The sequence below is a fragment of the Quercus robur genome, chromosome 1, assembly GCF_932294415.1.
Source record: "Quercus robur chromosome 1, dhQueRobu3.1, whole genome shotgun sequence".
In the NCBI taxonomy this organism is placed as follows: Eukaryota; Viridiplantae; Streptophyta; class Magnoliopsida; order Fagales; family Fagaceae; genus Quercus; species Quercus robur.
In genome coordinates this window covers 9,532,930-9,547,950 of record NC_065534.1, presented here as the reverse complement: position 1 = coordinate 9,547,950, position 15,021 = coordinate 9,532,930, and the positions used below count along the sequence as shown (strand labels likewise).

At 38.1% G+C, this 15,021-nt stretch overlaps 1 pseudogene; it reads left to right on the top strand.

The window, feature by feature from the left end:
• The first annotated feature begins 3,025 nt into the window (after positions 1–3,025).
• Positions 3,026–8,860, top strand: LOC126719642 (protochlorophyllide-dependent translocon component 52, chloroplastic-like; annotated as a pseudogene).
• The last annotated feature ends 6,161 nt before the right edge of the window (positions 8,861–15,021 follow it).

The following is a 15,021-nucleotide window of genomic DNA, read 5'->3' as shown; positions in this document are numbered from 1 at the left end:
CAGAGATTGACTGTCCATCCTCTACCCATCAATTCAGTTTCAAAACCACAAGCAAAGCCAATGAGCCACAGCCACACATATAGACATGGCACTACGGGTCAGAATTTTCTGACCCGACCCGACCCAACCCAAAAAATACTTGACCTGAATTAGATTTTTTGACCCGAAGCAAAAACGGGTTGACCCGTGACCCGACCCAATTTTTTTGTCGGGTCAACCCAACCCGACCCGGATAACCTGTGACCTAACCCGTTAAAAAAATTCACTAAAAAAATATTTTTATTACGTTCTGATACTAGGTGCATAAAGCACAAAGTATAAAAACTAATAATTAATATATTATAAAAAATGACTATTTAATTCATCAAAAGTACCACCAAGCAAAAAATAAAATAAAATAAAATCATCAAAAGTACCAATAGGAGCTAGCTAGCCTAGCTTCCATGCTTGCCTTGCCTACAACACGTTACAACTTACACAAGAGACAAGACATGGGCCGGCCAAGGCTGTCAAGAAGTGAAGAGTCATCACTTATCAGTAGTCAAGACAACCATTTAAATATATATATATATATATATATCTCATTCAGGATTCAACTGAGCTTTATTAGAAGATAAGGAAGACGATGTAAGTGAATTACATTTTGTTTGGTATATGTTGTGCTATGTTTTTTTAATAATAAAGATTGTAATGTTATGTGGTATTATTTTTTATTGCAATTTTTTTTTAATGATTAGAAATTTGATCATTATGAAAGTAGTCGTGGTGCCAAAACAAAAAAAAAAATCTTAGTTGGACTTGTATTTAGAAGAGCCTAGACTTAACAAAAAGCAAAATTCAAAGTTGGAAGTTCTCTCTTGGTGGAAAGAGCATTACAATCGGTTTCCAGAGCTCCCTTTAATGGCACGGGATCTCATGAGCATTTCGATAACCACTATTGCTTCTAAATCAAGTTTTAGCACTGGGAAAAAAATTCTTACTCCGTATCGATCATGTCTTTTACCTAAGAATGTGGAAACTACGTTGTGTACTAAAAGTTGGCTATATGGATTTGAAGGTAATTTATTTTTTTTATAGTCATAATTATACAATTTTAATTCTTTATTGATTTGCTTTCATGGTACATTAAGTTATATTAAAATATTGTATTGTAGATGAAGATGCTGACAAAATTGGCCAACTTGAGCTACAATTTGCAAGTATGAATATTTGCAATGCTGAATCTGCTACCAACGTTGAGTAGATTGAGATTGAGGTGTAATTTTTATAAAATATTTACTTATTCTTCTTTACTTAATATGTTATGTTTATTTTTAAATCTTTTTTTGTTTAGTTTATCTTTCTAAGTAATCTAACTTTACTATTATTTTAAATGCAACAAGAACATGTGCACTTAAGAAGATTGATAACTTGCTACTTTACTGGCTTACTTGTTTTGTTTGTTTTAAGATCTATCTCTTTTTGAAGATGTAAACTTGTAATTATATGTATTTTGATAGTAAACTATTAACATTGAAGACTTTTTCCATCATAAATTTATGACTATAAATAATTTTTGTCATGCTCAAAACTATCAGAATTGGAAGGATATTAACAAGTGGCATTAAGTGCAATTCATTTGCTTAATTGATTTTATTCATTCTCTTTAAACAAGTTGTTATTGATTTGTTTTTGTAATTGAAAAAAAAAAAAAAAAAAAAAACTTGTTTGAAAAATACGGGTAAACCCAACCCGACTCGCAACCCGATTGACTTGTTTTGACTCGTGACCCGTTTTACCCTCAAACCCAATTGATCCGACCCAAACCCGACCCAACCCGCCCGTTTTGTCACGTCTACCCACATACACTTTTCAGGGTCCAACTCCCCTCCCGTTCAAAATTCTTCAGTTTTCTCCAGTTTTTACCTGAATGAAGGACACGTGGCACATAAAACATCTGAAGGTCAAAAAAATGCCACATCAAAAAATTATTTATCTCCATCTTACCCACCCCTTTCACTCAGCATCAACCTCCATTCACAAACCCACCTCCCATGTACACCAACAATCTTGGCAAACAGATGGCAAGGAGCCATCAGAATGGTGCCGGAGGCGCCACCCACTAACACCCATGATAATTGTCATCTCCTTAGAAAGGCCACTTGGTGATTGTCAATTTTCACTTTTTACACATCACCAGCTTGCACTTTTTGGTCTCTGGGAAAGTGTAAGAAAAGAAATGAAATTGAAATCTCTAAACTTTTATCAAAAAATGGAAATTGAAATCCTGTATATGGGTAAGTTTCTTTCCTCTCCTCTTCTCAAAGCCGCATAGAAGAACGTCCCAACTATGGTTGGTCCTAGCAAAGCAACCATTTCCTTTTAAGAAAACAAAAAATAAAAGTACAATAGCCGCAAAACCTTCGTAGCATTGCTATTTGTTGCCATGGGTGTTAGTGGGTGGCTTCTCTGGCACCATTCCGATGGCTCCTTGTTGTCCGTTTGCCAAGATTGTTGGTATACATGGGAGGTGGGTTTGTGAATGGAGGTTGCTACTGAGTGAAAGGGATGGGTAAAATGGAGATAAATAATGTTTTGATGTGGCATTTTTTTTACCTTCAGATGTTTTATGTGCCACGTGTCCTTCATCCGGATAAAAACTGGAGAAAACTGAAGAATTTTAAATAGGAGGGGATCTGGACCCCACTTTTCACATTATTATGTACCCGTTTGGTTTCAGCTGAAAGTGGCGTCCACGTTTTGCGTTTTCAATTTTTTTTTTTGTGTGTGAACAGTAAAATCACATGATTTTACTGTGCAAGGGTAAAAAACACTGTTCACGTACTATTCGTGTACTGTTTATGCACGGTGCACAGGTCCCACAACACTATTCACCCATTTAAAAATTATTTTGCTACAGTATTTTTGCAATTTTCAATTTTAGTAACAATAAGTTCAATCCAAACTGATCATATATCTACTTAATTATCAACACAAATAATTCAATACCTAGTACCATTTCTAAACAAAGTTTTCTACTCTTTTTATTACTCAACAATTCAGAGCCTCAAGTTCAGTCACAAACTTCCACCATGATAAAGTTTTGAACAGCCTTTTAAGTGTCTCACTTTTCTTTAGTTTCAGCTGTGAAAGAAGCAGCCATGGAAGCTCTGAAAGCTTCCTCTTTTCCTTCACTTCACATACGTACCACACTTCATAAAACCCAATTCAGAAGGCCCATATTCTTGAATTTTCATTTCAATCCAATACCCAGTTCATCTTTCTCATTTGTCGACAAAAAACAATCAAAATTCAAGGCTTTTACCACCATATCATCCACGGTTTCAACAGAACCCACAAACCCACCTGAGCCAGAGCCAGAGCTTGAAACTCACAGTCAAGGTGAGAAATTTGACTGGTATTCACAATGGTACCCGCTTATGCCAGTCTGTGACCTGGACAAGAGGAGGCCACATGCCAAAAAAGTGATAGGTCTTGATGTGGTTGTGTGGTGGGATAGGAACGAGGAAGTTTGGAAAGTGTTTGATGATAGGTGTCCTCATAGGTTGGCCCCATTTTCTGAAGGGAGGATTGATCAGTGGGGTAGGTTGCAGTGTGTGTACCATGGTTGGTGTTTTAATGGTTCTGGTGACTGCAAGTTCATCCCTCAAGCACCTCCTGAAGGCCCTCCAGTAAAATCTCTTGAATTGAAATCTCGTGTGTTAAGAACTTGGGATCAAAATTTTGCAAATGCTTATGCAGGGTTCTGATTCCTTAAATATAAATATATTTGGATACGATTCTTGTCTCATATGAGTGATAAACTTAGTATCTGTTACACTTCATTCAATATTAAGCTGGACAAGATTCCAAATTTCGATGCTGTACTTATGCCTCTCATCACCACACAGAACAATCAGTCAAGTAAAGAAGAAATTTTGAGATTGGATCTTTGTATTGTTTGCATAATAGAAATGATTGTATTGTAGCTTCTTCTCATCATAACACAAACAAGCTTATTCACTGAAAACTAGGCCACGTTTTACACTTTACTGTTAGGAAGATGACTCTGGGAAGCCTCAGACTGAGTAGTTAATATAATATATAAGACACCTCCTAACCCAAAAGACTAATTCCTACTCGCTCTCGGGCTTTGACCAAGTAAGTAGCACTTAACTGTCACAATGCAACTGAATTCCTCCTTGGTTCAAACTAAGCTCTTCAACTAGCCCCTTCAACCACAGTGCTTCCTTTCCAGCTTCACCCGCAGCCATGTACAATTAGAGACCTAATGTGAATATAAGTTCCGTGATCCACTTATCCTTTTTCAGGATAAAATGTGGCATTCATTCCCTCTTTCTAATGGCTAACTCTCTGCCTTCTTGTCAACCTTCCATTAAAGTAAATATAGAAATAAATTAAGAAAATATGAAATTGTTCTTGACCAGAGTTAAAGTTTCTAATCATATCTAGTTAATAGTTATATTTTTCTGCTTCATCTTGTATTTTTTTCATTCATTTATTGAGGGATTAAGATTTGATGTAGCACTCAATTCTTATTTTATAGTGACAATTGTTCTACTCAAATTCTGATAGGAATGTGGGGGCCTTTTTTGATATTCTAAAGCTTGCTCTTACATTACTGTTTTGTTTTATCTTATTTTATTTTCTTGTAAAAATAGAATGAACAGAGTCAAACATTCAGGAATTATTTACAATAGCATAGGGAATTTGGTTTTGGGATTGTATAATGTGATTTTGCATCAATTGAAGCTAAAGGATTGTACACATACAATATCAATTGACCAATGCAATAGTGTTTAACATTTCCAAATAATTATGCAGCTGCACACAGTCAAGAAAGCATGTGTAGCTGTTTATTCAAGTACTGTGCAGAACAACATTGTTTGGTTTTGGCCAAACTCAAATCCTCAATACAAAGATATTCTTATGGAGAAAAAACCCCCCTACATCTCAGAAATAGATGATCCTTCGTTTACTAACTCAATGGGAAATAGAGATATTCCTTATGGGTATGGTCTGCCACTATCTTCTGACAAAAACCTGTTATCTTGGAAAATAGAGACTCCATTTTTTCTACTCCTCAATATCTGGCCTTTTTCCTGCTATATGTTATAGAACTTTTAGGCACATGTAATGTTGAAGGACAAAGTATTAATAACAAGGTTTATATAGGCTAATGTCATAAGAAAGTTCATATCCTCTTGACTGATTGTAATTCTTCTTCCTTTTTATTTGGCTATGTATCATATGGAAGGTTTTCAAATAAGTGTATCACTAAAAGTTGGGCACCTGTAATTTGGGTTCTGCTTTTTCTTTTTATATCTTACCTCCTTACTCTAGAAAACCTGATGGGGAATATATCAATTTTGCAATTTCAGATATGAGGTATTGATTGAGAATCTTATGGACCCTGCTCATGTTCCATATGCTCATCATGGAATAATGCAAACTCAACGACCAAAAGACAGATAAGTTTTGAATAATCCTTATGTTTAGTTAATAAGTTTTGCTGTCCTAACTGATGACTGAAACCAAGTTGCCTTCACTGTGAAGGCTGATAGAGAGGGGGGCAGACCGCTTGAACTGATGATTGAAAAGTTAGACATCAATGGGTTCAAAGCAGATCAGAGATGGAGCAATAGCAAATTTCTTCCCCCATGTGTGTTTTATGCGTATACTAAGCCTGTGGATCAAGCTAATGGATCTGAATCATCAGTGGGAACCAAAAAGGTTATCCCTTAGATTGATTAATCTTTCCTATATAAATGACAAATGAAACTTGCGAAATTTTTGGTTAATTCTTACTTATTTATTTCGTTTTTTGTTCCTTAGTACTTCTGTTTATGTAACTCTTGGTTGATGCAGGAAACATCAGTGCAGCGGAGTTTCGTTTTAATTTTCTTTTGTATCCCAGTTAGACCAGGGAATAGCAGATTGAAATGGTCCTTCCCAAGAAACTTTGGTGTTTGGATTGATAAAGTCGTGCCACGATGGATGTTTCATGTGGCACAAAACCTGATTCTAGACTCTGATTTATATTTTCTTCACATAGAGGTGATTCCCATCTCTTTGTATGTTATTACAAATTATTCTTTTTAATCTAGGTAACTGGTTTATTCCATTATACATTACTTTTGCTTTTGACGAGTTACTATTGAAGTTACTGGTAGGATCAGTGGGTCAACCTTACTACAGATTCCTTGGTTCTGCTATTTTAAGAGATAACAATGTAGGATGTTACTCTCAATAAATTATAAATCCAACCTTCAAGGTTTCCAGATGTAATTTGAGAGTGAAAGAGAAGCAACACTGAATATACTTCTTTTTTTTGGGGAATGATTTGAACTTAAGAATCAACCCTCCTTACCCTGCCCTTTACAACTTGAGCTAAAGCCAAAGGATGGGAAAAGATAGTATCTGTTTTTCTTTGGAAGATAACATCCCTGACCTTTTTTTCACATAAATTTAGTGTTGTTATTTACTGTGTGCTCAACTTATTAGTATAAAAATTAATTTAATAGTTTGGGTTAATTGCATAACTCAAATACCCCTAGGAACTTAACTGCATAACTCAAATAACCCCTAGGAACTTATCCTTGAGTAATGGTTGAATGCTTGAAGCTGCCCCTTTCTTCCACTTGGGCTGCAGAAGATAGACTGCATAAATCTCATACTGACAATATTAGGGGAATTTCTTAGGTAAATGAGATGATACCTACAATATTTTACTCCATCATGCTCTATTAGGTCCCCACCCTTAGAGGCCTTGTGTACAGGTGAACTCTCATAGCCTTCTTAATAGAGTGAGCGTTGCTAGAACCTTATTTGGCCAGGAGAGAGAGAGAGAGAGTTGCTAAAGGCCAACCTTTACAACCATCAGAGCTCCTTCTAGCTCACTTGTCTTTCCTAATCCAATAAGCAAAACCCTTAAATTTATCCCCGAGAAAGGAAATTAGTAACTATAAGTTTCTAGTGGTACCAGACACACCATTGGCAAAGTGAACAATTACGTGAAGATTGCTGTTCTGACTGGATACTCATCATGGAAGATTATAGCACTACTCCTTTTACTGCTTATCCATTTCACTTTCCCAATGAATACATCATGGATCATTTCTTTAGGCTGTGTTTCCTCTGTTTCCCCATAAAACAACCATATATCTTGTGTTTCTTTCTGATGTATACATATGATACTTCATTGGTTAAACAATGTAGGATCTTCAATGTTTCAATTTAGTTATTAATTTTCTTGCTTTTGCTAGTAAAACTAAGTTTTAAATTAAAATTTGGAAATATTTACTAGGCAGCACTAGTAACTGTCAAAATCACTTTCCAGTTCAATCTTCTTTCATATATTATTAGTTGCAGCATAACAGCAGTTCTTTACTATTATTATTTTCTAGACACTGCACAGAGATGGTTCAATTTTTAAAAATTTCATTCCATGTAAATGTCCAACAATTCTTATGTAACTTTTTATTTGATAGGATAGAAATTGCTCCCTAAATATTTTTCCACTATGAAATTGTGATTTACCCTGCTGTGATGGTAGTTTTCTTTCTTTTCCCACCAAAGCTTTAGTCTTTAGTCGAGTCTCATGCAAGAAGAAAAACAAATTGGTTGTGACTGCTGTTCTTTAAATGTATTATCACATTGTAGTAGTAGTATCTGACTCTTGATATCTTTCTGCAGGAGCGTAAGATAATGGATGTAGGTAATGCCAATTGAAATAAAGCTCGTTTTGTGCCAACAAAGTCAGATGCCCTTGTGATCGGATTTAGAAAATGGCTAAACAAGTATGCTGGTGGTCAAGTTGATTGGAGAGGCAAGTACAGTGGGGCTCTTCCCCCCACTCCTCCTAAAGAACAGCTGATGGATAGGTAATTCATACAACTACCAATGTGAATTCAAGCTCCAATTGGATTAAATTTTTTGATAATCTGAAAATTAGCATCATTTTTGGAGAACATATTACAAAAGCATGATAGATCTTTGTAGAAGCATAGAAGCTAAACGGCTAAACCTGTTTGTTACTATCAGCAAGACATCAAGTGTAAACTATGCTTAAATTAACAGCTTACACTGTTAAACATGTTATAATAACTTGAGACTTTTCTTTTCAGTCTGTAAAAAGCCGAGGACACTGAAAATTATTGCATAATTTGAGACCTTTTAGAAGATTTAGGAAGTTCCTAATGTGGTCAATACATGCATATATATCATTTTATGTGGTGGTCCTTAGTACTGCGTGTCTCATATATGAGAATTGGTTAATGAAAACTATCCTTCACAATCTTTTTCAGGTACTGGTCCCATGTGGTGAACTGCCGAAGTTGCAATATTGCATACAAAGGTCTCAATGCACTTGAAGTTGTCCTCCAAGTTGTCTCTATTGTTTCAATTGGGATTGCTGCTGCAGCCAAGCAGGGTGCAATTTCAGCAGTTGCGAGAACCACAGTGGTTTTGCTGGCAGTACTATTCTATGCATCTTCCAGATTGTTGGCTCACTTCATCTACAAAAACTTCCATTACCACAGCTATGATCATGCTTTTCGCTGATGCTAGTCTAACTTAGTATCCAACCTTAAATCACCATTTCTGGTGGTGTAAATATGGCATCAGCATAAATGTATGTACAGTAAAGGTTAATGAAGCTGGCATAAAGAAAAATCACTCTTTTTGGTGTTTTTGTGTTTATATCTTGCATAACAGTTGCGAAGAGTCTTGTAACTCATTGACATTACTTGATTCTCTTAACAACGAGAACTTGGATTCAAATCCCAGCTTATTGTAAGTAAAAAACTTGCTTAATGCTCAGATACAGGTGTGCTTGCACAACAAGAGCTTTAAACTTCTACCTGTATCTTGCATGACAAGAACTTTAAACTTCATTTTTTTTACTTGTTCATTACTATTAAGATTTGGGAACATCGTTTTCTTATACATATTAGATTTATTTATTTATTAACAAAGGAACAAAAAAAATAAAAAATCATTGTACATAAAGCTACAATCTTTCCAAATGCCTCCAATTTCTTCCTTGCACATCTAATGTTCCGTTATATGGGCCTAAAACAAACAAGAAAACAATACAACACTTCTTCGCTGCTCTATGAACATTGGAGATAGTATCTCATGAGACAGTTTTATGATACCATCCCTCTGACAATATGTAGAAGTTGAGCTTCATTTGAGTATACCACAAAACCTTAGATAGAGATCTCGTGATAATTGTTATTTAATATTTTATTAGCCTAATATTTTCATATATTTTCTAAGATCTTATAAAATGAGATTCCAATATATATATATATATATATATAAATATATATTTCAAACATTTTTCCTATTTACATAATTACCTATGATGATATCGTGCAGTGTTAAAATAGATCGTACATAATTACTTGAGATGGGTTCAAATTACACCTTGTGTAACTCTTATAGACTTACACCTTTTTTACACCATAGATTTTTAAGATATCTAAAGGTTAAAAAAAACACTATTAAATGCTATTATTTTCCACCTTACTACCTAATTAATACTCTCTCTGTCCCAATTTGTTTGTCCTCTATTCTATTTTGGGATATCCCAAAATAATGTTCTGTTTCTAAAAATAAAAGTTATTAGTTTACTAATATTCCTATTATACCCCTACTTTATTTTCAGAACTATTTGCAAAGAAAACTAACAAATACTTAAAAAATCAATCTAATTGAGGTACCTTTTTAGTTGCCTCATTAAGAATAACTCTTTTTAAAATTAAAAATAAAAAAAGCTAATTAATTTATTTAAGGGTGTTTTTGTAAACTTATATATTTTTATAAGACAGACAAGACAATAAATAATGTTCCCTTAAAAAGTTTGACTTTTTAAACAAGACAAATAAATTAAGACGGAGAGAGTACTAGCATTCTCTCTCTCCTTATTTATTGTTTTCCACCAAATAATATTTTCTTCAACATTGTGGGGACAAAGGCCCACATTGAATATTGGGCCTTGGACCTCGACCGAGAGCAATGTGCTGGACTCAGCACCTTATATACAATATACAAAGGGGAGGATGATCCGAGAAGAATTGTCTCCTCGGATAAGCTAAACACTAACCAGGTGTAGGTCTAAATAATTAAGGTGACCTTCCAGGAAGCTCCAGCAACAGAGGCGTGCACCAAGAATGTACAGGAAGGTTGGGAGCCCCAAAAATATCTCCGGGAAAGCTGCTGCCACCGCATTTAATGCTCTGCAGCTAACCCTCTAGCTGCATTAATGATGAAGTGATCTCTGAATAGTCTTCCCCCAGCCTTATAACCATCCCCAAGGACTTCTAGAGGAGAGTGATAGGACAATCTCCCGGATAAGCTCTCAGCCGTACACGCATAGGGCAGAGATAAGAGGATGTGTAGTATAAATTAGAATGTAAACCCCAAGAAAATGGGGGAGAAAAGGAATCTGAGAACATTGTAGCAATCAAACTTGCACTTGTGACTTGTTTAACTAATTGGAACTAGAAATTACCTCCTTGGACGTTAAGTATATTCAGTTCAGTGTCTTCTATGCTTGTTGGACCATCTTCTAACTCCAAATTAGTCGTTGTCCAGTCCATTGGGCCTAGTTCTTTGACTCACTCTCTACAAATTTATTGTATTGGACTTATTAGACCAATCTCCCTTATCCTTTGGGCTTGATCTTCAAAATCATGTCCCCACAATTGGCGTCGTTTGTGGGGAGAAATTGTGCGTCAATGAGTGCAACAGTTAAACATGGTGGGATCAGGTCCACACCAAGCAGGTCCACACAAAGTAGAGTCTACAGGTTCTCAACAGTAGGACAATTTTCTTAACCTTGAACAGGAAAGAGATCGGGAGAGATATCGAGAGGGTAGTGTGCATACTACCCATACAAGCAGAAGCCATTCTTGAGTGGGAAGTCACGTGTCTCAAAGGAAAGACAGTAATAAAGCCATGTAGCGGGAGATTGATGACTTAAAAAAGAAGCTACGTCGTGCGCAACAGGAGCGGTCCCCTTCCAGTTCTGATATGTCCTCTAATGATGAAGGGGACGATAATTATAGGCAAAGGTCAAGAACTCCGCCAAGTGAAACATTTTCTTATGAAGAAGAGCACCACCATAAATGCAGACACAAAAGCCCATCTCGTAAAGGCCTAGGAAACGACGCCATGAGCAAGGCTTTGAGTCAAATCTGTAAGTCACCTTTCACACGCAAGATAGAAAGGGCTAAGCTTCCTCGGAAATTCCATCAACCTACATTCACCATTTATAATGGTCGAACGGACCCTGTAGAACATGTGAGCTAGTTTAATTAGAGGATGGCCATCCATTCCCAAAACGAGGCTTTGAAGTGCAAGGTCTTCCCGTCCAGCTTGGAACTGGTGGCAATTAGATGGTTTGATGGCCTGAGACCAAATTCTATAGGTTCCTTTAAGCAACTCACCCAAGCATTTGACTCTCGCTTCATCACGTGTAGCAGGGTTTATCGGCCTTTGGACTCTCCACTATCTTTGTCTATGCGAGAGGGGGAGACTCTGAAATCGTACTCGGACTGATACTGGGACATGTACAACGAAATAGATGGCAACTTTGATGACGTAGCCATCAGCACTTGTAAGGTCGGCCTCCCAACTGAGCACGATCTAAGGAAATCTTTGACTAGTAAGCCTGTTACCAGCATACGCAAACTCATGAATAGAATTGACAAATATAAAAGGGTCGAGGAAGACCAGCAGCAGGGGAACGGAAAGGCTAAGGTTATCCCTCAAGAGATGAGGGATTTCAGGTCGGACTGGTACAATAATAACCAACCGATGAGGGACTTTGCAGGGCAGTCCAAATCTGCTGATGCGCAGGTAGTTAATGCTATGTTCCAAGAGCCAATACACCAGGTTCTGGAAAATATCAAGAACAAACCATTCTTCAAATGGCCAAATAAGATGGCAGAAGACCCCATAAGGTGCAATCAGAACCTATATTGCCAATACCATCATGAACCGGGGCACACCACAGAGGACTGTAGGAACTTATGGAATCACTTGGACCAGCTAGTCCAAGAAGGAAAATTAAAGCACCTCTTGCATCATTCCAATGGTCAATAGGGCCAGGCGAATTTGGAGCCTCGAAGAGACATTTCCTTAAGACCTCCTATAGGCACAATAAATATCATTTTTACTGCTCCGGGAAGGACCATTTCTTGTCCCTCCAAGGTGATGTATGTGGCTCGGCTGTCGGCCAAGGACTATAATTCAGAGCCGAAGAGGGCTAAGGTGGATGTTCATCCGGTTTTGAGTTTTTCAGAGGAGGATAAGATTGGCACCATACAGCCTCATGACGATGCCTTGGTAATCACACTTAGAATTGGAGGGTATGATGTGAAAAGGGTAATGGTGGATAATGGTAGCGATGCTGAGGTTATGTATCCCAACCTTTACAAGGGGCTAGATCTGAGGCCCGAGGATTTAACGCCCTACAATTCTCCCTTGGTGAGCTTCGATAGGAAGACTGCCATTCCAAAATGCTAGATTAGACTACCTGTGCAAACTGGCCCGGAGATGGATTTCATCGTGGTGGATGCTTACTCCCCTTACACGACCATCGTGGCTAGACCCTGGCTTTATACATTAGGGGCCGTCGCCTCCACTTTGCACCAGAAGGTGAAATTTCCATCTGGAGGCTAGGTTATGGAGATCATTGGATGTTAATCCATGGCGAGACAGTGTCTGGTGGCTGCCATCTCGCACCGGCCTGAAGCTGAGTCCTCAATCTCAATCGAAAAAAGCTTATAGCAATCAAAAGACCCGGCATTGCCTATTAATACACCTACCGAGGAGGCAAAATGTGAAGATTTAGAAAATGTGGTTATTGGTGATGATCCGGAAAGGTTCTTTCAAGTAGGAGCTCAGCTGCCTCCTTAGGAGAAGAAAGAGTTGATCGAGTTTCTCAGAGAAAACGTGGATGTATTTGCGTGGGACGCTTACGAGGCCCCTGAGATTGATCTGAATTTCATATGTCACCATCTAAATGTTAACCCATCCATTACTCCCAAAAAGCAACCACCTCGGTGCCCATCCAAGGAGCACGCTGACGCTATTAGGAACGAGGTGATGAAGCTTAAGCGAGCAAGGACTATCAAGGAGGTTTTTTTATCCTGAATGGTTGGCCAATATTGTGGTGGTAAAGAAAAAGAACGGAAAGTGGCGAGTCTGTGTAAACTTCACGGATCTGAATAAAGCCTGTCCAAAAGATCCTTTCCCTATGCCTCGAATAGATCAGTTGGTAGATGCAACCACGAGCTATCCTCGGATGAGCTTCTTAGATGCCTTTCAAGGATATCATCAGATACCACTAGCCCTAGACGACCAAGAAAAGACAGCTTTTGTCACTCCCATTGAAAACTACCATTACAAGGTGATGACTTTTGGTTTGAAAAATGCAAGGTCTACCTATCAGAGGATGATGACCAGAATGTTCGAGCCGCAGTTGGGTAAGAGTATTGAAGTCTATATAAATAACATGGTGGTTAAAAGTAAGGTGGTGTCCAAGCACGTGAGAGACCTCGGAGATATCTTTGAAATTCTGAGGAAACATAAGTTGCACCTCAACACTTCCAAGTGTTCATTTGGGGTAGGATCAGGCAAATTCTTGGGCTATATGGTGACCCACAGTGGAATTGAGGTCAGTCCCGATCAAATCAAAGCTGTTAATAGTCTACAATCGCCTCACAATCCCAAAGAGGTCCGAAAGCTTACCGAAATGATTGCTGCCTTGAACCGTTTTATTTCTCGGTCAACAGATAGATGCTGACCTTTCTTTCTCTTAATGAATAACTGGAAGGGATTTGAGTGGACCGAGGAGTGCGCTTTAGCCTTCCAACAACTTAAAGAATATCTATCTTGGCCACCGATCATGTCCAATCCTGAGGTTGATGAAGTCTTGTTCGCTTATATCGTTATAGCTCCTCATGCAGTAAGCCTAGTGCTAATACAAGTGGATAGTGGCATACAACGACCGGTTTATTACGTGAGCAAATCATTGCATGAAGCCGAGGTCCGTTATTTACCATTAGAAAAGGTCATCTTAGCGGTGGTTCATGCTACACGAAAGCTTCCCCATTACTTCCAGACACACACACTTATTGTTCTAACCCAGCTTCCGCTCAGATCCATACTTAGGAGTGCTGATTATACGGGGAGAATTGCTAAGTGGGGTATGATTCTAGGGGCTTTTGACATCAAGTACATACCTCGTACCTCCATCAAGGGCCAGGTCCTTGTAGATTTGGTGGCCAAATTCACTGAACCCTCTTTAGAAGAAGTAGCAAAGACACAAGACATGGATGGAAAATCAGTTGGCACAATCTTTCTGCAAGGACCTGCATGCTGAAAAGTATATGTTGATGATGCAATGAACCAAATGGGCTCTGGAGTGGGGCTAGTTCTGGTTTCTCCTGAAAGGATTACCATCGAAAAGTCACTAAGACTGGGCTTCTCAGCCATGAATAATGAGGCTGAATATGAGGCCCTACTGAAGGGGATGTCTATGGTTCAAAAACTGGGCGGAAAGACAGTGAACATGTTCTCAGACTTAAGACTGGTCGTTGGCCGCAAGTGAATGGGGAATTAGAGGCAAGAGACGAAAGAATGCAAGGATATCTAAGCCAAGTTAGGCACCTACAGTCACATTTCGATTCTTTTAGCCTACTGCATGTCCCTAGAAGTGGAAACACACATGCTGACTCCTTGGCCACGCTTGCCACCTCCTCGGCTCAGAGTTTACCCCGGGTCATCCTTGTAGAAGACTTATGCAAACCCACAACGATGAAGAGAAAAGTGGTCCATATCCACCAAGTTAGAGTGGGGCCTAGCTGGATGGACCCTCTAATACTGTTTTTGAAAGATGACATCTTGCTCGAGGAGAAGTCCGAGGTTGACAAGATACGAAGAAAAGCTTCTTAGTTTTCGCTATCCAAGGACCAGAAGCTATATAAGCGCTCCTTCTCTGGACCA